Source organism: Hypomesus nipponensis, chromosome 16 (genome assembly GCF_054491055.1).
Source record: "Hypomesus nipponensis isolate SF chromosome 16, ASM5449105v1, whole genome shotgun sequence".
Lineage (NCBI taxonomy): Eukaryota > Metazoa > Chordata > Actinopteri > Osmeriformes > Osmeridae > Hypomesus > Hypomesus nipponensis.
This window is the reverse complement of record NC_140376.1, coordinates 2,334,678-2,353,360: the sequence shown is the minus strand read 5'-3', so window position 1 is coordinate 2,353,360 and position 18,683 is coordinate 2,334,678. Positions and strand designations below refer to the sequence as shown.

The window sequence follows — 18,683 nt, the reverse complement described above, 5'->3', positions numbered from 1 at the left end:
CCCGGAGGCGCCTTTTGTCCGGCTGTGGGGTTTGTGGACTGGAAAGGCAGAAAGAGTGAGCAAAGTCCCTAAGGGTCAGAGCATTCCAATAATGAACCCGAGTGTGAGAGAGGAGGGGAGAGACGAGAGAAACGGAAAGAAGGAGAGAATGCAGAGAAAGGAGTGTGGGGCGAGTGAGACGAGAGGAGAGGCGGGGAGAAAAAGGGGGGGGGGGAGAGAGGGAAGGGGGGAGAGAGAAGAGGGAGAGGGAAGGGGGGAGAGTGAAAGGTGCGAAGGATAAGACGGCCTTTAAGAGCTGAGATAGCCAGGGGAATTATCCACCACCTCTCCTCCCCTCCTTCTCCCCTCTCTTGTCTCTCCCTTAGCTCGTACATGTCAATCAGTCCGGGGGGATGGGAAGGCGTCTCTCTCTCTCTCTCTGTCTCACTCTGCTGTCTCACTCTGCTGACTCTCTCTCTGCTGACTCTCTGTCTCTGTCTCTGTCTCTGTCTCTGTCTCTGTCTCTGTCTCTGTCTCTGTCTCTGTCTCTCTGTCTCTGTCTCTGTCTCTGTCTCTGTCTCTCTCTCTCTCTCTCTCTCTCTCTCTCTCTGTCTCTCTTTCTCTCTCTCTCTCTCTCTCTCTCTCTCTCTCTCTCTCTCTCTCTCTTGCTCTCTGTCTCTCTCTCTCTCTGTTCTCCTATTATGAGGGAAAGAAAAAGAGAAGAGACAGAGGGAGCAGCGAGGAGGCAGGGGGGAGGAGAGAGGCGGAGAGCGACTGGGACATTTCTCCAGAACGCCTGACCTCAGCCTCGCTGATTAGAGCTATCAGAGAGAACCCACCCGGAGATGAGAGGCGTGTGTGCGTGAGTGTGTGAGTGTGTGATCTTGTCATTGTGCTCCAGTCTTTCTTAATTACCCTGATCACAAAGAAAGATGTGTTAAGTGAAGAGCAGGAAGCAGAGGCAGCGATACAGTATAGCAGGGCTTCAACTCTGCTAGCACTCACACTATACTGTACTGTACTATGTGCTAATAGCACTATCACTAGAAAGCTGCCTCCCCTCCCCCCTCCCCTCCCCTCCCCTCCCCTCCCCTCCCCTCCCCTCCCCTCCCCTCCCCTCCCCTCCCCTCCCCTCCCCTCCCCTCCCCTCCCCTCCCCTCCCCTCCCCTCCCCTCCCCTCCCCTCCCCTCCCCTCCCCTCCCCTCCCCTCCCCTCCCCTCCTCTCCTGTCTCCTTCTCTTCATTTCTCTCCTCTTCGTTCCTCTCCTCTCTTTTCTTTCAGCTTGACAAACTGCTCAGTGGAGCTAAACTAATCCCCAGTAAGCACAGCACAGCCATTTATTCTACAGTCATCTGGAGGGATCCACAACTTTCTAACACATATATATATACATCCACACCCTAACTCACACACTCACACAAAAAACACACACACCACAAATACACTTACACAGAGAGAAACACTCACACATATACACAAAGACACATACACACACATTCTCCCCATCACACTATAACATGCATAGTCCATCTCTCTGGGTCCCCAGATCCCCCCTGCTGCTGGTATAGGAGAGCTCTGATCCAACAGTAATTTGCAGGACTTGTTTTTGTGAATGTGACTGCGTATGTGTGAATGTTTTTTGTGACTGTTTGCATGACTGTTTGTGTGTGTGTGTGTGTGTTTGCATGTCTAGGAGTGAGAGGGGTGAGAAAAAGAGAGGGAAAGTTGTTTGTCACCCAGTTTGTCTGTGGTTCCCCTGTCTTGTATAGCGTCTGTGTGTCGATCAGTGTGTTTGTGTGGTCAGTCTGTCAGCACCTGAATGTGTGCGTGGAGAGTGTGTGTGTGTGTGATTGAGGTCTGTCCAGGACTGGCTGAATGGGTGTCTTGTTAGTCCAAACAGCCGCCCAGCACCCTTTAGAGCAAGTGCTGTCCCCACTGTGTCTAACAGGAACAGGTGCCAGGGACCTCCACACTAGTGGCTCTAATCCCTCCCTCCCTCCCTCCCTCCCTCCCTCCCTCCCTCCCTCCCTCCCTCCCTCCCTCCCTCCCTCCCTCCCTCCCTCCCTCCCTCCCTCCCTCCCTCCCTCCCTCCCTCCCTCCCTCCCTCCCTCCCTCCCTCCCTCCCTCCCTCCCTCCCTCCCTCCCTCCCTCCCTCCCTCCCTCCCTCCCTCCCTCCCTCCCTCCCCCCCCCCCTGGGGGGTTACGTCACCTGCAGGCTGAACTCCACGCCCAGACCTATCACAGGGGAGGTGGAGGCGGGGACGGGGGACGGGGGGCGGGGGGGCGGCTGGCGCCAGTCTCCCCCACCACTGCCCCCCGCCCCCCCCCCGACTGGCACTGCAGAACCAGCCCCCGTGTTGAGCTGCTGTGTGGGGAGGCCCCAGCCCCCATCCTCCCCCCCTCCAGGCGGGGTGGTCTCCCAGCAGGCTGTCAGCGGCAGGCCTCTGCCCACTGGGACCCTGAAAGAGCCTAATTGAGCGTGACCGTGTTCCCACTTAGCATGGGGAGGCAGGAGAAAGAGGAGGTGAGGAGAAGGATGAGGAGCACCGCTGACTGACTGGCAGGAGGGGAGGAAGGGAGGAGGAAAGAAGGGGAGGAAGTGAGGAGGGGAGAGATTTAGATGAAATCTCTCTCTCTTTCTTACACTCACAAACGCACACTGCGGCCTCCGCTCTCCCCTTTGTTTATTTTTGCCCGAGGCTACGGCCAGGGTTGCTATGGTAGCGGGATAAACAGGTTAGCCAGTGACCCGTCCCGTGTTCCCAGGGTGCATCGGGCCTCCGCGGGGCCGACCTGAGCTGAGGTGCTGCCCAGGGGTCAGAGGTCAGGGGTCACTAAGACCTCGATTAAAGTGTAATAAATTCTGTCCCCACAGGGTCTGAATCTGTCAGTTAATCTCTTACTCCTTCTCCATCACTTTGATCTTTCTCTCTCTCTCTCTCTCTCTCTCTCTCTCTCTCTCTCTCTCTCTCTCTCTCTCTCTCTCTCTCTCTCTCTCTCTCTCTCTCTCTCTCTCTCTCTCTCTCTCGCTTTCTCTCTCTCTCTTTCCCAGTTCTTTGTAAATTCATTGTTGACATTGTTGGCATGATAAGGAATTGAATTCCAAAAACATTTGAATTGCAAAACCAAGAAATACATTTTGTGGCCTTGATGTTGTTTGTTTCAGGGAATCGTGAGTTTTTGTGGTGCTGGCTGTAAACAGGCACAGTGAGTCATGAAAGAACACTGAAACCGCCCCGAACCGTGTCTTTTAGAAATCAAACAGTATGTAATATTTAGTATGATATTATTTTTAACACAGTTCAAAAACTGGATTCTGGACAACTGGAGGTCGTGCTGTAGTTAAGTTAAGTTTCACCCTCCTTGTTCTTCCTCTCTCTTCATTGCTACCATCTAAATCTTTGCATCTGTTTCCCCTCCCTCCCTCCCTCCCTCCCTCCCTCCCTCCCTCCCTCCCTCCCTCCCTCCCTCCCTCCCTCCCTCCCTCCCTCCCTCCCTCCCTCCCTCCCTCCCTCCCTCCCTCCCTCCCTCCCTCCCTCCCTCCCTCCCTCCCTCCCTCCCTCCCTCCCTCCCTCCCTCCCTCCCTCCCTCCCTCCCTCCCTCCCTCCCTCCCTCCCTCCCTCCCTCCCTCCCTCCCTCCCTCCCTCCCTCCCTCCCTCCCTCCCTCCCTGGTTATGGTTCTGATCAGAGGGTGTATCTGGTGCAATCCCAGCCTCGGGAGAAGAACGAGGGAGTTCAAAGACCCAACTGTCTAAGAAGCAGCAGTAATGAGACTATCTCTCTCTCTCTCTCTCTCTCTCTCTCTCTCTCTCTCTCTCTCTGTCTCTCTCTCGTGTCTCTCTCTCTCTCTCTCTCTCTCTCTCTCTGTCTCTCTCTCGTGTCTCTCTCTGTCTCTCTCTCGTGTCTCTCGTCTCTCTCTCTCTCTCTCTCTCTCTCTCTCTCTCTCTCATTCTTTCATAAGCTCTGCACTCGTCTCAACTCCTGCTCTAGCAAAGCAGTAATAGGGAATATTTTAAAGACATTTTCTGCCCATATGCCCTTTCCAAGGCAGAGTGTCTTTGAGAACCCGAGGATTTGTTTGCAAGCCTGGGGTGATGGAGAGAGAGAGAAAAGGAGAGAATGAATGATGAGAATGAACAGCTCTCTACCCCTGTAGAATACTGGTATCAGGTGAATCAATTTCATCACCGCAAGGCTGATGACATCACAGTACATTTACATTTAACAGAATCTCTTATCCAGAGCGACTTACAGTGAGTACAGGGACATTCCCCCGAGGCAAGTAGGGTGAAGTGCCTTGCAACTTCATTTCGCAAGGCCGGGAATCGAACCGGCAACCTTATGATTAATAGCCTGATTCCCTAACCGCTCAGCCATCTGACCCCCTGTAACTGGAGGGAGCGGAGAGGTACAACTCAGGCGAGAGCATTGCAGCTCGGCAGGACTCGGGTACAAATACCCATTTATACTTTGCTTTGGATTAAAGTGCCTGCTAAATTAACAAATAACTACACCTTACTCCCTGGACGTCGCCTTCAATACGTTAGAAAATGAATCCCACCAACATTAACTAGATCCCACCAACATTAACTAGATCCCACCAACATTAACTAGATCCCACCAACACCAGATCCTACGAACACTAACTAGAGGTTCACCACCAGGACGTTCTGCCTGTGCCCAACCAATGTTCTCAAAATACATTTAGGAGGGTGACTGAGGCAGAGAGAGTTCTTTGCGGGTGACAGAGACTGACACCAGGGGAGAAAAAGAGACAGAGAGAGAGAATGAGAGAGAGAGAGACAGTGAAAGTGACAGTGACAAGGAAAGAGAGCGAGGTCTGAGAGAAAGAGGCCATGAATAAAAGAGAGAGAAAGACAGGGAGGGTGGGAGAGAGGCCGGGCGAGGAAGAACCATGAGGGATACCGTGGGAGAGAGGGGGGAGAGAAAGAGGTAGATAGAGAGGGGGGGGGGGGGGTGAGGGACATGAACGATATTGAGGGAGAGGATGAAAAGGAAGACATGAATAAACAGACTGTGTTTGTGTGAGTGTGTTTAAGTTTGTTTGGGCGAGTGGAATGTTTTTTCAGAGCCTGTTTGTTTGTCATTGAGGTGCTTTCACATATCTTTCTATCTCTCTCCCTCGTTCCCTTTTTATCTCTCACTCTTTTTCCATCTCTCTCTCTCTCTCTCTCTCTCTCTCTCTCTCTCTCTCTCTCTCTCTCTCTCTCTCTCTCTCTCTCTCTCACTCTTTTTGCTCCGGTTAACAAGAGAGGAAACTAATGAGGGGCCTCCACAAGGAGAGATGCCACACACACGTACACACGTACACACACACATCTTACCTTACACACTCATCTGTGCCTTTGGCCAACTTGGCTCTGGATGAAGCTGACTAGCCAGTATGACATTGTAATTGGACAAAGAGACAGGAAGACAGGAGACACACTTCCTGTCAGCTGACACCTGGCAGCAATGTGAGCCGACCTGGAGAGCGGGCAGGACGCCTGCAGATATGAAATCTGCTCTGTTATGGCTGAGCTGGAGATCTGGGGAGTTCCATCTCTCTATGTTCCTGTGATTTCTGCTGTCTGGGAAGCTCTGCAGAGAGACCTGCCTCTGGGGCTGGGCCTACCTGTTGATGGTGGACTTCCCGTAACTTCATCTTCTCTCCCCTCCTCTTGTCTTTATTCTCTTCTCTCTCGATTCCTACTGTTCTCTTTTCTCTCTCCTCTCCTCTTTGCGCCTCTCCCTCTCCTTTCCTCTCCTCTCGTCTCCTCTCCTCACGTTTAGTCCTCATGTCTGAGGGAGTTCAGTGACCTGGGGAGTTCATGCATGAGAGAGTCAGACTGGAGGACTGGGGCTCCTCTGTTCTCGGGGAGGAGGGGGTGGTGGGCCGGGACACCAGGGCGTTTGATGGTGGAAGCTAATGTGACTCTGAGAACCAGAGAGAGAAAGTGAGTAGGGGGTGAGAGGTGATGACGCAGGCCGCTTGACCTGGGGAGTAGACTGAGAAGAGGAGAAGAGAAGAGGAGAAAAGAGGACGATGAATTTACAACACTTAGAGTCAAAGATGTCTAGCTGTGTAGAGCGTCTGCTCATCTCCCTCCCACTCACTCACACACACACACACACACACACACACACACACACACACACACACACACACACACACACACACACACACACACACACACACACACACACAGGGTGGCCCATGGAGCCATCTGGAGGCAACAGGTCTGCAGACAGCATGCTACTCCTGCGATCATAGCATCACTACTCTGGGATAGAGCCAGCTGGGAGTCCCCCTGTCCAAGACCTGGAATACACACACACACACACTTGCTTGCAGACACACAGACGCACACACACACATGCTCTCACACACACACACACACACACACACCATAACAGGCCTCAATCTGTCATACCATGACACCCTCAATCTCCCCCTTCTGTCTCTGGATGGAACCACACAGAGAGAATCTGAGGTTGGACATTTAGACTTGAGTATATAGACAGATGGATAGAAAGAAAACTAGATATATATAGATACATAAATAGGTAGACATACATGGTTATTCAGTATGGTGTATAACACAGTCTCTCGAGATGAGTTAGTTGCGGAGGGAGAGGGTGAGAGACTTAACTGTTTGGTGTTGCTGTTGTTAGGACTCATAACTGGTTGTGTGCTAAGGGTCTTCATGGTTTGCCGTTGTGTGTTCAGGGGCTTGCGTGTTCTCTTGAACTACTGTAGCTAGCGGCCGGAGCTCATTTGCATCTAAATGTTTTCCTGTCCTTGGCTTGACTGGTGGAACACACACAGTCACACACAGTCACACACAGTCACACACACACAGTCACACACAGTCACACACAGTCACACACAGTCACACACACACAGTCAGAATGACTCTGTCTGCTCGGCTTAGAGAGAGGGGATGACTGGAGGTGACATTAAGAGAGAAAGAGGCCTCGTTTGTTTGTTGCTGGAGGGAGGGATGGAGGGAGGGATGGAGAGAGGGATGGAGAGAGGGATGGAGAGAGGGATGGGGGAGGAAGGCAGGAATGAGGGATGGAGAATAAGGCAGGGAGAGAGGAAGAAAGTGAGGAAGTGAGAGGATAAATTGACGGAGAGACGAGGGTGGGGGATGAGGGGATGAGAAAGGGGTGGAGGAAGGGATAGTCAAGAACAGAGGAGTGGGAGGATTAAGGGAGTGAGGGATGGAGGGATGGAGGGCTGGAGGGCTGGAGGGCTGGAGGGCTGGAGGGCTGGAGGGATGGAGGGCTGGAGGGCTGGAGGGAGTGAGTGATGGAGGGCTGGAGGGATGGAGGGATGGAGGGATGGAGGGCTGGAGGGCTGGAGGGATGGAGGGCTGGAGGGATGGAGGGATGGAGGGCTGGAGGGAGTGAGTGATGGAGGGCTGGAGGGATGGAGGGCTGGAGGGAGTGAGTGATGGAGGGCTGGAGGGCTGGAGAGATGGAGAGATGGAGGGCTGGAGGGATGGAGGGATGGAGGGATGGAGGGCTGGAGGGAGTGAGTGATGGAGGGCTGGAGGGATGGAGGGCTGGAGGGCTGGAGGGAGTGAGTGATGGAGGGCTGGAGGGCTGGAGAGATGGAGAGATGGAGGGCTGGAGGGATGGAGGGATGGAGGGATGGAGGGCTGGAGGGCTGGAGGGAGTGAGTGATGGAGGGCTGGAGGGATGGAGGGCTGGAGGGCTGGAGGGAGTGAGTGATGGAGGGCTGGAGGGCTGGAGAGATGGAGAGATGGAGGGCTGGAGGGATGGAGGGATGGAGGGATGGAGGGCTGGAGGGATGGAGGGCTGGAGGGATGGAGGGATGGAGGGATGGAGGGCTGGAGGGATGGAGGGCTGGAGGGCTGGAGGGCTGGAGGGATGGAGGGATGGAGGGATGGAGGGCTGGAGGGCTGGAGGGATGGAGAGATGGAGGGATGGAGGGATGGAGGGCTGGAGGGCTGGAGGGATGGAGGGATGGAGGGCTGGAGGGATGGAGGGATGGAGGGCTGGAGGGCTGGAGGGATGGAGGGCTGGAGGGATGGAGGGAGTGAGTGATGGAGGGCTGGAGGGATGGAGAGATGGAGGGATGGAGGGAGTGAGTGATGGAGGGCTGGAGGGATGGAGGGATGGAGGGATGGAGGGCTGGAGGGATGGAGGGATGGAGGGATGGAGAGATGGAGAGATGGAGGGCTGGAGGGATGGAGGGATGGAGGGATGGAGAGATGGAGGGATGGAGGGCTGGAGGGATGGAGAGATGGAGAGATGGAGGGCTGGAGGGATGGAGGGATGGAGGGAGTGAGTGATGGAGAGATGGAGGGATGGAGGGAGTGAGTGATGGAGGGCTGGAGGGATGGAGGGATGGAGGGCTGGAGGGATGGAGAGATGGAGGGCTGGAGGGATGGAGGGATGGAGGGATGGAGAGATGGAGAGATGGAAGGATGGAGGGCTGGATCTCCTTGATGTGTTCCCTTCTGTCAGTGAATCTAACTGTGAATATTCATGCCTGGCCTAGTCCTTTTATAGCTTGTTTTGCTTCAAATATCAGAGAACCCTGGTCCCCCTGCACACACACACACGCACACACGCATGCACACGCACACAAGTGTACACAAACACACAACCCTCTGATGCCAGGCCCGGCCCATGGTTGGTCCCCATGGCACCAGAAAGATGGACACTTCCAAAGTTTAATGCTCAAAGTCTCTGCAGATCCTGTCAGAGTCACACACACGCACACACACACTTGCATATTCTCTCCGCTTTAGGACTGGCCAGGTCCTAGTAGTAACCAAGGAAACTTGATCCATCTAAATTAGAGAGAAAAAACGCGCGCACACACACACGAACATACACACACACACAGCCCGTAGCCTCCCTCATCATCAACATGCACCGTGACATGTCTTGGCAAGGAGCAGGCATTGAAAGAGACTTTCCATGTTCATAGACCGCTTCATAAAGGAGAAGAATTGGCAGGAAGTAGACCCAGGTCATTCTGCTGTGGAAACTATGAGGAGGGATCTCTGACAGAGGACAGAGCACAGCCAGATCACGGCCCAACTATGCAGCATAACCCTGTATCCCTCCCCTGGATGCAGCACAATACCGGCTTGCTGGGAAGGAAAATGTTTACTCCACTCTCCTTATTGGTGACTCACAGTCAGAATGTGTTTAATTGGGCTGGCCCCGGGCTTCAGGTTTTAGAGTGAGTAAGACTGGAAGAGGAAGATAGAGAAAGTGGGAGGGGGGAAAGAGTGTGTATGAGAGAGAGAGAGAGAGAGGGGGGGGAGAGAGAGAGAGAGGGGGGGAGAGAGAGAGAGAGAGAGAGAGAGAGAGAGAGAGAGAGAGAGAGAGAGAGAGAGAGGGAGAGGGAGGCAACTTCTCTTGCCAAACCTTGGAGATGGCAGTTAGTCGAGAATGTGGTTTTATAGCCCTTGGACAGGGGTGCTCTTCCATGTGTGTTTGTGTGTGTGTGTGTGAGTGAGAGTGTTTTTGTGTCCATTTGTGTGTCTGTGTGTGTGTATTTGTTGGTGTGTCTGTGTGTGTTTGTTGGTGTATGTGTGTGTGTTTGCTCCTGCATGTCCGCATTAGGCCCAGCCATGTTCCCTGCGCGGTGCTTCTCCTTGCTGTCATCGGTACCATTAACGGCCACAACAAAGTGGCTTTGAAGCGTGTGTGTGTTTGTGTGTGAGCCCTGCTTGGGTTCACGTCTTAGTTCAGATTTCTGTCCCCTTTTATAAGATAAGACCCTCAGGACAGCTGAACCAATTACCTTCTCTCTCTCTCTCTCTCTCTCTCTCTCTCTCTCTCTCTCTCTCTCTCTCTCTCTCTCTCTCTCTCTCTCTCTCTCTCTCTCTCTCTCTCTCTCTCTCTCTCTCTCTCTCTCTCTCTCTCTGCTGTCTCTCTCTCTGTTGTCTCTCTCTCTCTGCTATCTCTCTCTCTCTGCTTTCTCTCTCTCTTTGCTCTCTCTCTCTCTCTCACGTATGTACGATACTGGTAACGTGAAACAGTTTGAAACTGAACACTGGACTTTTGACAAATGCTTTGGCGGTGACACACATCCCACCACTGTGCACTTCGCTCACGACAGGCTCCCAGAATAGCCTGTGAGCCCGGTGTCAGGGCCCAGTGTCAGGGCCCAGTGTCAGGGCCCAGTGTCAGGGCCGGTGTTGTGTTGTGTTAAGCCTCTGGTGGACCTCAACATTAGGGCTGGTATTGTGTTCAGAACGCCTGGCTCTGGGCAGCAGCTGTCTGCAGTCCTTCATTAATATAATAACTCCCCATGATTACACAGCCTCACGCACACACACACGCACACACACACACACACACACACACACACACACATGGCCAGGGGCGCACACCCCCACAAACACACTTTCTCTTCTCTAACACCCAGTAGCCTAAGCTGACAAGGCTTTCTCTCACACATACTTTATTATTCTTCATTTGTCACCTGCCCCCCCCACCCCCACCTGTCTGTTGGGGTGTTGGGCTGGAGGTGGGGTGTGTGTCTGTTGGGGCTGGAGGTGGGGGTGGGGTGTGTGTCTGTTGGGGCTGGAGGTGGGGGTGGGGTGTGTGTCTGTTGGGGCTGGAGGTGGGGTGTGTGTCTGTTGGGGTGTTGTGGTGGAGGTGTTGATGTAGCACCAGTCCTCCTGTCCTCCGCCCGCTGGGCAGACACCCTGCTGGGGCAGGGTGGTGGCAGGCCAGCTCTCCAAACTCAGACATGGGCAGGCAGGAAGAGAGGCAGAGGAACCGAGAGAAACACACTGTCTTTGCATGTTGGCTTTTTCGAGATTTTGTTTTGTTTACAACCGTAAACCCGCTGACCCCGCCCCTTCTCTGCTCCTCACAGGAGAACGCGTGTTTGTGTGGGACCGCTCACATTCAGAAGCAGGATTTGAACCGCAGTGTGTGTAACTGGGAGGATTGTGTGTGTGTGTGTGTGTATCGAATCGTGTGTGTGAGAGAGTCAACATAGTTGTGGTGTGTGACAGAGTGTGGTGTGTGTGTGTGACCTAATCAGGCAGATCTGTGCCTCGCTTCTCCTCCGTCTCCATCTCTCCAGACTCTTCATTAGCTAGAGTGTGCGTTAATGAGTCACACCTCCCTTGCAGACAGCCAGGGGCTCAGGCCTCTCCTCTCCCCAGGAATGGGGAGGCCGAGCTGGGCGTTGTGGAGGGCGGGCGCTGGCCCCCTCCCATCCTGGCATGGAGCCCTGCCGCTGGTGCTAAGGTGCAATAATGGAAAGCGAAAGGAAGAGGAGGGGATGAGAGCAGCAGAGAGAGAAGAAGACTAGAGAGGAGTGGGGGGGGGGGGTAGGAGAGGGCCGGTGGGATACGGGGGGGGGAGGGTGAAGGGGAGGGGTGAGAGGGAGGGGGGAGAGAGACAGGCTCGGTGAAGGAGATGAGTGAGAGGGAGGGTGAGAGGGAGGGTGAGAGGGAGGAGGGAGAGGGAGGGTGAGAGGGAGGGTGAGAGGGAGGAGGGAGAGAGACATACAGGCGGGTGAAGGAGACGAGTGAGAGGAGAAGGTAGGTTTATCTCCCTGTGTGTCTAAAAGGCTCAGTCAGCCATCCCACTGGCAAACAGTATAGTATATTACCTCACCAAGGAAACACACACACAAACACACACACACACATTTAAACACACACAGTATGAGTGTGCGTGGTCCAGTATGTGGCAAGAAGCATATTTCCCCTGTGGTTGACTGGTGCTGTAAGCTGCTGTAGAAGAACGTCTTTAAGCTGGCCGTTCTCGTCCGATTAATTCTCTTCAGTCCTGCGAGGGTCGACACACACACACATACACGCATGTACACACACACACACACACACACACACACAGGGGAGTCTGGGGCTACAAATAGCCCAGGTTTATAAACAGTCTGCTCTGTCTTGTCTCTCGTTGTGTAGGGAAAATGCCATCATGATGAACATCTTCTGGATACTAGATCTGCCATGAGGCCTTACACGGCCTCTCTCAGCCTCCCAGAGCCTCCCGCAGCCTCTGACGGCCTCACACTGCTCCAACCACGAACCACCCACCCTCAAGGAGACCTGGGCTCACAGCCTTGACCGTAGTCCCAGCCTCAGCCTCGACTGTAGTCCCAGCCTCTAACCCTACCAGAGCAGCCTTGCCCACGTGGACCTGCGTGTTAGTTAGACCCAGCTGGGGACCCCTCCAGCTCACTTCACAGACGTGTTAATGAGGACGATGATGGTGTGGCCCGTTTGGTCTGCTCGCCGACTGTGTGTGCCGTTTCCATGGTTATCCCAGAACGTTGAGTGAGATGAAGGTTCCGGAACATTGAGTAAGAATCTAGAGCCCTCAAAACCTCTCCTCCTGCCCCCCTCCCTCCCCCCAAAGCCATATGTGGTTATACCCCACATCATGTCGAGTTACAGACTCACCTCGCTCCTTGAAGAGAGTTAAGATGAAGAAAGTGGAAATGGAAGCTGTCAGAAGGACGCCAGAAAGTGAATTTGAAGACTCTGTCGTTCTAAGCTCGTTTCAGATACTTCAGCGAGAGGCTGTAGGTTTAGGAACCAGGATGAGATCGACTTGGATGCCAGGCAAGTGGAGTACGTGTTGGGTTGAGTAGGAGGACATTGCTGGAAGCTGGTTTGAAAAGGCCAAAACAACTGGTGGTTCAACACTTCCTGTTCTCTTGTTCGCACATGGACAGGGTTAGTGACAGCTCCTTGCTTATCTTTGAGACTTTCAGCCCATTATCTGCCAAGTCACTTCCTGGACCGGTCAGGAGGAAGGGAATACAATTACCCCCCAATGGTCACGACTGCTTCCTGGATATTCTTTTACATGTGTCGAGGATAAGGCCAGACTGTAGTGTAGGCAGCACAGACACTGTGAATTAACTGGCTCTGTATATAAAGGCTTAATAAAAGCTTATTTCATTTGACCTTGTGAAAGGCTTGGTAAGGATGGGAGTTGTAGTTTTTGGGGAGTACAGTCCTGATGATTTCCTCAGGAGTGGGGAGTGTTCCTGTAATGTGTTAATGGCACTGACTGTTTTTGCGTGTGAATAAGGATGAGAGCAATGCAACGCTCTGTTGACAGAAGCGTCTGACCTTGGGAAAACAAACAAGAGATGAAATATAATTATCCTTAGTTTGCTTCTGTGTGGATTCATATGGTAAATGATGCCAGGCGGGGGAAAAGAGGAGAGGTAGGAAGCCATGAACACATCACTGAGAATAAGCACTTTTATGATAATTAGTCCTTTCAGATGTAGCTTTGTTTAGAATGCACAAAAACCTCAGAGGGAAGGAGGCAGAAAGAGAGATAAAGGGATAAAGAGGGTGAGGCATATAAGGCCAGAGAGCAAGAGAGAGAAAGAGAGAGAGAGTGTGAGAGGGAAAGAGAGAGACAGAGAGAGAGTGAGAGAGATAGAATGTGTGAGAGAGAGCGAGAGAGAGAGGGAGAGAGAGAGCGAGCGAGAGAGTGTGTAAGAGAGAGAGAGAGAGAGAGAGAGAGGATGTGACCATCTAGCTTCCAGCAGGGACACTTGATAGCATGAACAGGGGGTTATTTCAGGAAAAAAAACAAAAAACGATTTGACTTTAGTTCCCCTCAGAATAGCCTGTTAGGGTCTGTTCTGGGACTGTCTATTTGTGTCACGTGTTTCATGTTTATTAAGCCTGTCTCTCCAATTTAGCTGTTAACCGGATCCCTGTATCATTAGCTACGCTGCTCAAAATAGATACAGCCATCCACCCCACCCCACCCCACCCCCCAAGCCACCCCAACGACCCCCCCCCCCTGTCAGCAGGGCTACTGCTGGGCCTCAGGGTCTCTGTAATCAAGCTGGGGAGGTGAGGGAGGATGTTATAGCCATTTCGGACATTTTTGATCCGACTGTAGAAGTTGCACTTGCCTTGAGTTACTTTGGTTGTGTTATGTGATTATGTTGTTTCTATATTTGCATATTGTTTCTATATTGGCATATCGGACTATCAATTGATTGAACAATAGGATCATTGGTAAATTGGTCATTACCTTGAACATTATAATTACGGCACCTGCACGGCTCATTTGGTAGATGACTTGGTAGCCAAATGATGGGTTGAGAGGCACGTAACAGATACGCTTTTTTGAACACTTTTCGGGGGATGGGAGGTGGGGGGTGGGAGGTGGGACATGCAGTGCTTGACTGGATGTCCGGTCCTGGGGTACACTAGTACTATGCTGTCTATCTGTCTATATGCCCCTCCCCCCCCCTCCCCGCCCTCCACCCTACACACACTTTTTAAACAGGAAATCAATTCTGCTGGTATACCCTTAACCCCCCACCACAGCCACCCCTACCAGCAGCAACAGCACTGTGCCCACCCATCATAACTCTCTCTCTCTCTATCCCGCTCTCTCTTTCTCTCTATCTCGCTCTCTCTTTCTCTCTATCTCGCTCTCTCTCTCTGGGCCTCTCTTTCGGTTCCAGCCAATTATTAGGATTGTGTCACCGTGTCCACTGGAGCAAGACTGAGAGAGCAGGGGTGACACTGGGAGAGAGAGATTAATGGTCTTTCAGAAGGAGGGGCAGAGTGGGTGCTGTGTCTGTTTACTTGGAAAGGGACTGGTCAAGTTAAGCAACTTCATCCGACATGTATATGTGTGTGTGTTTCCAGTCCAGCAATCAGAGGCAAGCCAAAGGGTCTGGCCCGGGGCCAAGCCAGAGACCTCTCCCTCTCCTCCTCTCCCTCTCCTCTCCTCTCCTCTCCTCTCCCCCTCCTCTCCCCCTCCTCCTCTCCTCTCCTCCCAGTCCAGTACAGTTCAGGGGAAGGGGCTGTAAGATCATTTCCATGGCTGTTTAAAAGCAGTTGGCCAGAGGCTGCATTCTTCACGCCAAGAGGTTTAGGAAATAACCCGTGCAGGGGGAGAGGGTGAGAGGGGGAGAGGGGGAGAGGGGGAGAGAGATGTGAGTTTGAGCAGGAGGAGGAGCAAGAGGTGGAGGAGGAGGAGGTGAGGTGGAGGAGTAGGAGGAGGAGGAGGAGGAGAGGAGGAGTAGGAGGAGGAGGAGGAGGAGAGGAGGAGGGAGAGGAGGAGTAGGAGGAGGAGAAAAGACAAACGAAAAGTAGGTGGACTAGGAAAAATGGTGGATGACAGAGCAAAGCTTGAGCCGTGAAGCGAAGGAGGGATGTGAGGAGGCTGCCTGTGAGGAAACAATGTTGGCCGGAACACAGCTGTTTGAAGGAGGCAACTTTATTAGAAATACAACAAGCCTATTAGGACGTAAATAAAGACCATAAAGAGAGAGAGAGAGAGAGAGAGAGAGAGGGGGAAAAGACAACAACCTTTATATTATAATGTGTGTTTTTGTAGAAAGTGTGTGTGCGCGCTAGCTAGCTAGCCGTAACTCCCCTCCCTGTTGCTTTTAGAAAATCTCATTCTGAGACCGGAGGCGGTCCCCAAAGTTGCGAGACGCTTGGGTAGCTTGATAGACTCTGGAAACAAAGCAGCACACTCACACACACACAAACACACACACCCACAAACAAACACAGCAGGGCAGACAGAGATACCCTAGGGACGGCACTTAGTTAATTACCCCAAAATTACACAGATTCACCAGGGTGATAAACAGCCTCCCTCCCTCCCTCCCTCCCTCCCTCCCTCCCTCCCTCCCTCCCTCCCTCCCTCCCTCCCTCCCTCCCTCCCTCCCTCCCTCCCTCCCTCCCTCCCTCCCTCCCTCCCTCCCTCCCTCCCTCCCTCCCTCCCTCCCTCCCTCCTCCTCTCCTCATGGTACACCAGTGTTTTCTCAGGCGTTTTTTCACCTGGCTCTCAGCGGCTGTGTCTGTGGAACCCCAGGTTGTGCAGTCTGCCTGAGTGTTGGTGTGCGCGCCAGATGCCCACTCATCTCTCCAGTACTGCTGCTTTCATAGGGAGAGACAGAGAGGTGGCTGTGTGTGTGTGCGGATGGCTGTGTGTGTGTGTGTGTGTGTGTCAGCAGGATAATGTTGATGACTCGGGGTAAATAAACAGTTGGCAGACAAGGCCTGCTGTGAACATGTAAACCTCTGGTGGAAATGATTAAAAGTCTCACTAGACCCTAACACACACACACACACACACACACACACACACACACACACACACACACACTTCCTTTGGCTCATTTGTCCTCGCCTCTCATTGGGGGGTCAAATTAAGGAGTTGTGTGTGTGTATGTTTCAGATTGTGTCTGTGTGTGTGTGTGTGTGTGTGTGTGTGTGTTTGGAGAGTAGGAGGTCAGAGTTCAAGTGAGGTCAAGACCGCTTGACAGGCTGCCGGGAGAAAGTGTGACCTTTGAACTTTCAGTGTCCCCCACAACTCTAACGCAAGGACCATGGGATTTTAGAAATGTTTTGGGCAGTTTGAACAAGAGCTGTTTTAATTCACATCTATTTAATTCTGCGTTATACTTCTATTGTGGAACTGTGGGCGTCCAGTCTAGAGAGACACACAAAAAGCACCAGGCCATGGCTGAACTCATGAATGAACTCATTTACATACATACAGTAACGCCCTCTCCTCTCCTGTGCCCTTCCTCTCCTGTCCTCTCCTACTTTATGCGGACATCTCTTTAAAAGCTCATCGGCCCTCCCTCGCTGACAGAGCCCTGCTTAAAGCTCAGAGGCCAGAGTGAATTAGCTTATAGCCTTTTCTCTCTGTGTTCAACCAAAGACACATTCATCACTTGGAGAGGGGGAGAGAGAGAGGAATGGAGAAAGAAAGAGGCGAAGGCAGAGAAAAGGTGAGAGACTTTGAGAGAGAGTGTGAGAGAGAGAGAGAGAGAGAGAGAGAGACAGGGAGAGACTTAGAGAGAGAGAGAGAGAGAGGGAGAGAGAGAGAGAGAGAGAGAGAGAGAGAGACAGACAGACAGACAGACAGACAGAGACTGAGAGAGAGAGAGAGAGAGAGAGAGAGAGAGAGACAGGGAGAGACTGAGAGAGAGAGAGAGAGAGAGAGAGAGGAGGGAGAGAGAGAGACAGGGAGAGACTGAGAGAGACAGGGAGAGACTGAGAGAGAGAGAGAGAGAGAGAGAGAGAGAGAGAGAGAGAGAGAGAGAGAGAGAGAGAGAGAGACTAAGAAAGATAAAAGGAAAAGAGAGACATTCTGTGAGGGAGAGAGAGGCAGAGAAAGAAAGAGAGAAATGGAAGAAAGAGAAAGACATACGGGAAAGTGAAAGAGAGAAAGGGAGAGAGAGAGAGTACTCTCTCTGTCTCTCCAGTGTGATTGGGGGTCAGGGCATTGAAGGGCAGAGAGCAGCTGTCGACAGAACAGCCAGCGTTCTCCTGGAGAGATGAGTAGGGCTGGAGAACCCTTCAGTGGCCCTCAAACCTTCTCCTCTCCGCTCTCCTCCTCCTCTGCTCTCCTCTTCCTCTGCTCTCCTCCTCCTCTGCTCTCCTCCTCCTCTGCTCTCCTCCTCCTCCTCCTCTGCTCTCCTCCTCCTCTGCTCTCCTCCTCCTCCGCGTTCCTCCTCCTCCGCTCTCCTCCTCCTCCGCTCTCCTCCTCCTCCGCTCTCCTCCTCCTCCTCTGCTCTCCTCCTCCTCTGCTCTCCTCCTCCTCTGCCCTCCTCCTCCTCTGCTCTCCTCCTCCTCTGCCCTCCTCCTCCTCTGCTCTCCTCCTCCTCTGCTCTCCTCCTCCTCCGCTCTCCTCCTCCTCCGCTCTCCTCCTCCTCCGCTCTCCTCCTCCTCCGCTCTCCTCCTCCTCCTCTGCTCTCCTCCTCCTCTGCCCTCCTCCTCCTCTGCTCTCCTCCTCCTCTGCTCTCCTCCTCCTCTGCTCTCCTCCTCCTCCGCTCTCCTCCTCCTCCGCTCTCCTCCTCCTCCTCTGCTCTCCTCCTCCTCCTCTGCTCTCCTCCTCCTCTGCCCTCCTCCTCCTCTGCTCTCCTCCTCCTCTGCCCTCCTCCTCCTCTGCTCTCCTCCTCCTCTGCTCTCCTCCTCCTCTGTTCTCCTCCTCCTCTGCTCTCCTCCTCCTCTCTGCTCTCCTCCTCCTCTGTTCTCCTCCTCCTCTGTTCTCCTCCTCCTCTGCTCTCCTCCTCCTCTCTGCTCTCCTCCTCCTCTGCTCTCCTCCTCCTCTGCTCTCCTCCTCCTCTGTTCTCCTCCTCCTCTGTTCTCCTCCTCCTCTCTTTTAAGTTTGTTCAGCATTTCAAAGAAGCTTCATGGGCATGACAAACGATACGAGACGGTAAGTGTCCTTTTAAGTGTACTTGCTCTGAGGTAACGGTTCACCCTTCCTCTCTCCTACTTTGGCTGTGTGTAGCCTTACTGAGGGTTTGTAGTCCTTGGCTGTAAGGGTGGATGTGTGTGGGGGGGAGCAGGAGGACGGTCATTCTGGGGTTTGTAGTTCTTGGCAGCCATGGAAAACCTCAAAGGAACGCACCAGGAAAGTTCTCTAGCAGGTGTTGTGGTTGGCACGGCAACTGAGTCATATATATGACTCCCATTTGTTCTGTTAACTTTATCCCCCCTCCTCCTCCTCCTCCTCCTATGTTCTCCGTGTCATATCCTCCGGGTTGAGCAGTTCTGATTAAGGAAACAGAATCAGACTGCCAGCCACAATGAGAGAGGGAGGGAGATTACTGCTGTACAGGATGGCCCACCTTTCCTGCCAGCTTCACACACACACACACACATACGAGCACACACACACACATACGAGCACACACACACACACACACACACACA

At 53.0% G+C, this 18,683-nt stretch overlaps 1 protein-coding gene across 1 annotated transcript in view; it reads left to right on the top strand.

Moving 5' to 3' along the window:
• sema6bb (sema domain, transmembrane domain (TM), and cytoplasmic domain, (semaphorin) 6Bb) overlaps positions 1 to 18,683 on the top strand; it is an 87,605-nt gene that overhangs the window by 1,814 nt on the left and 67,108 nt on the right. The window lies entirely within an intron of this gene.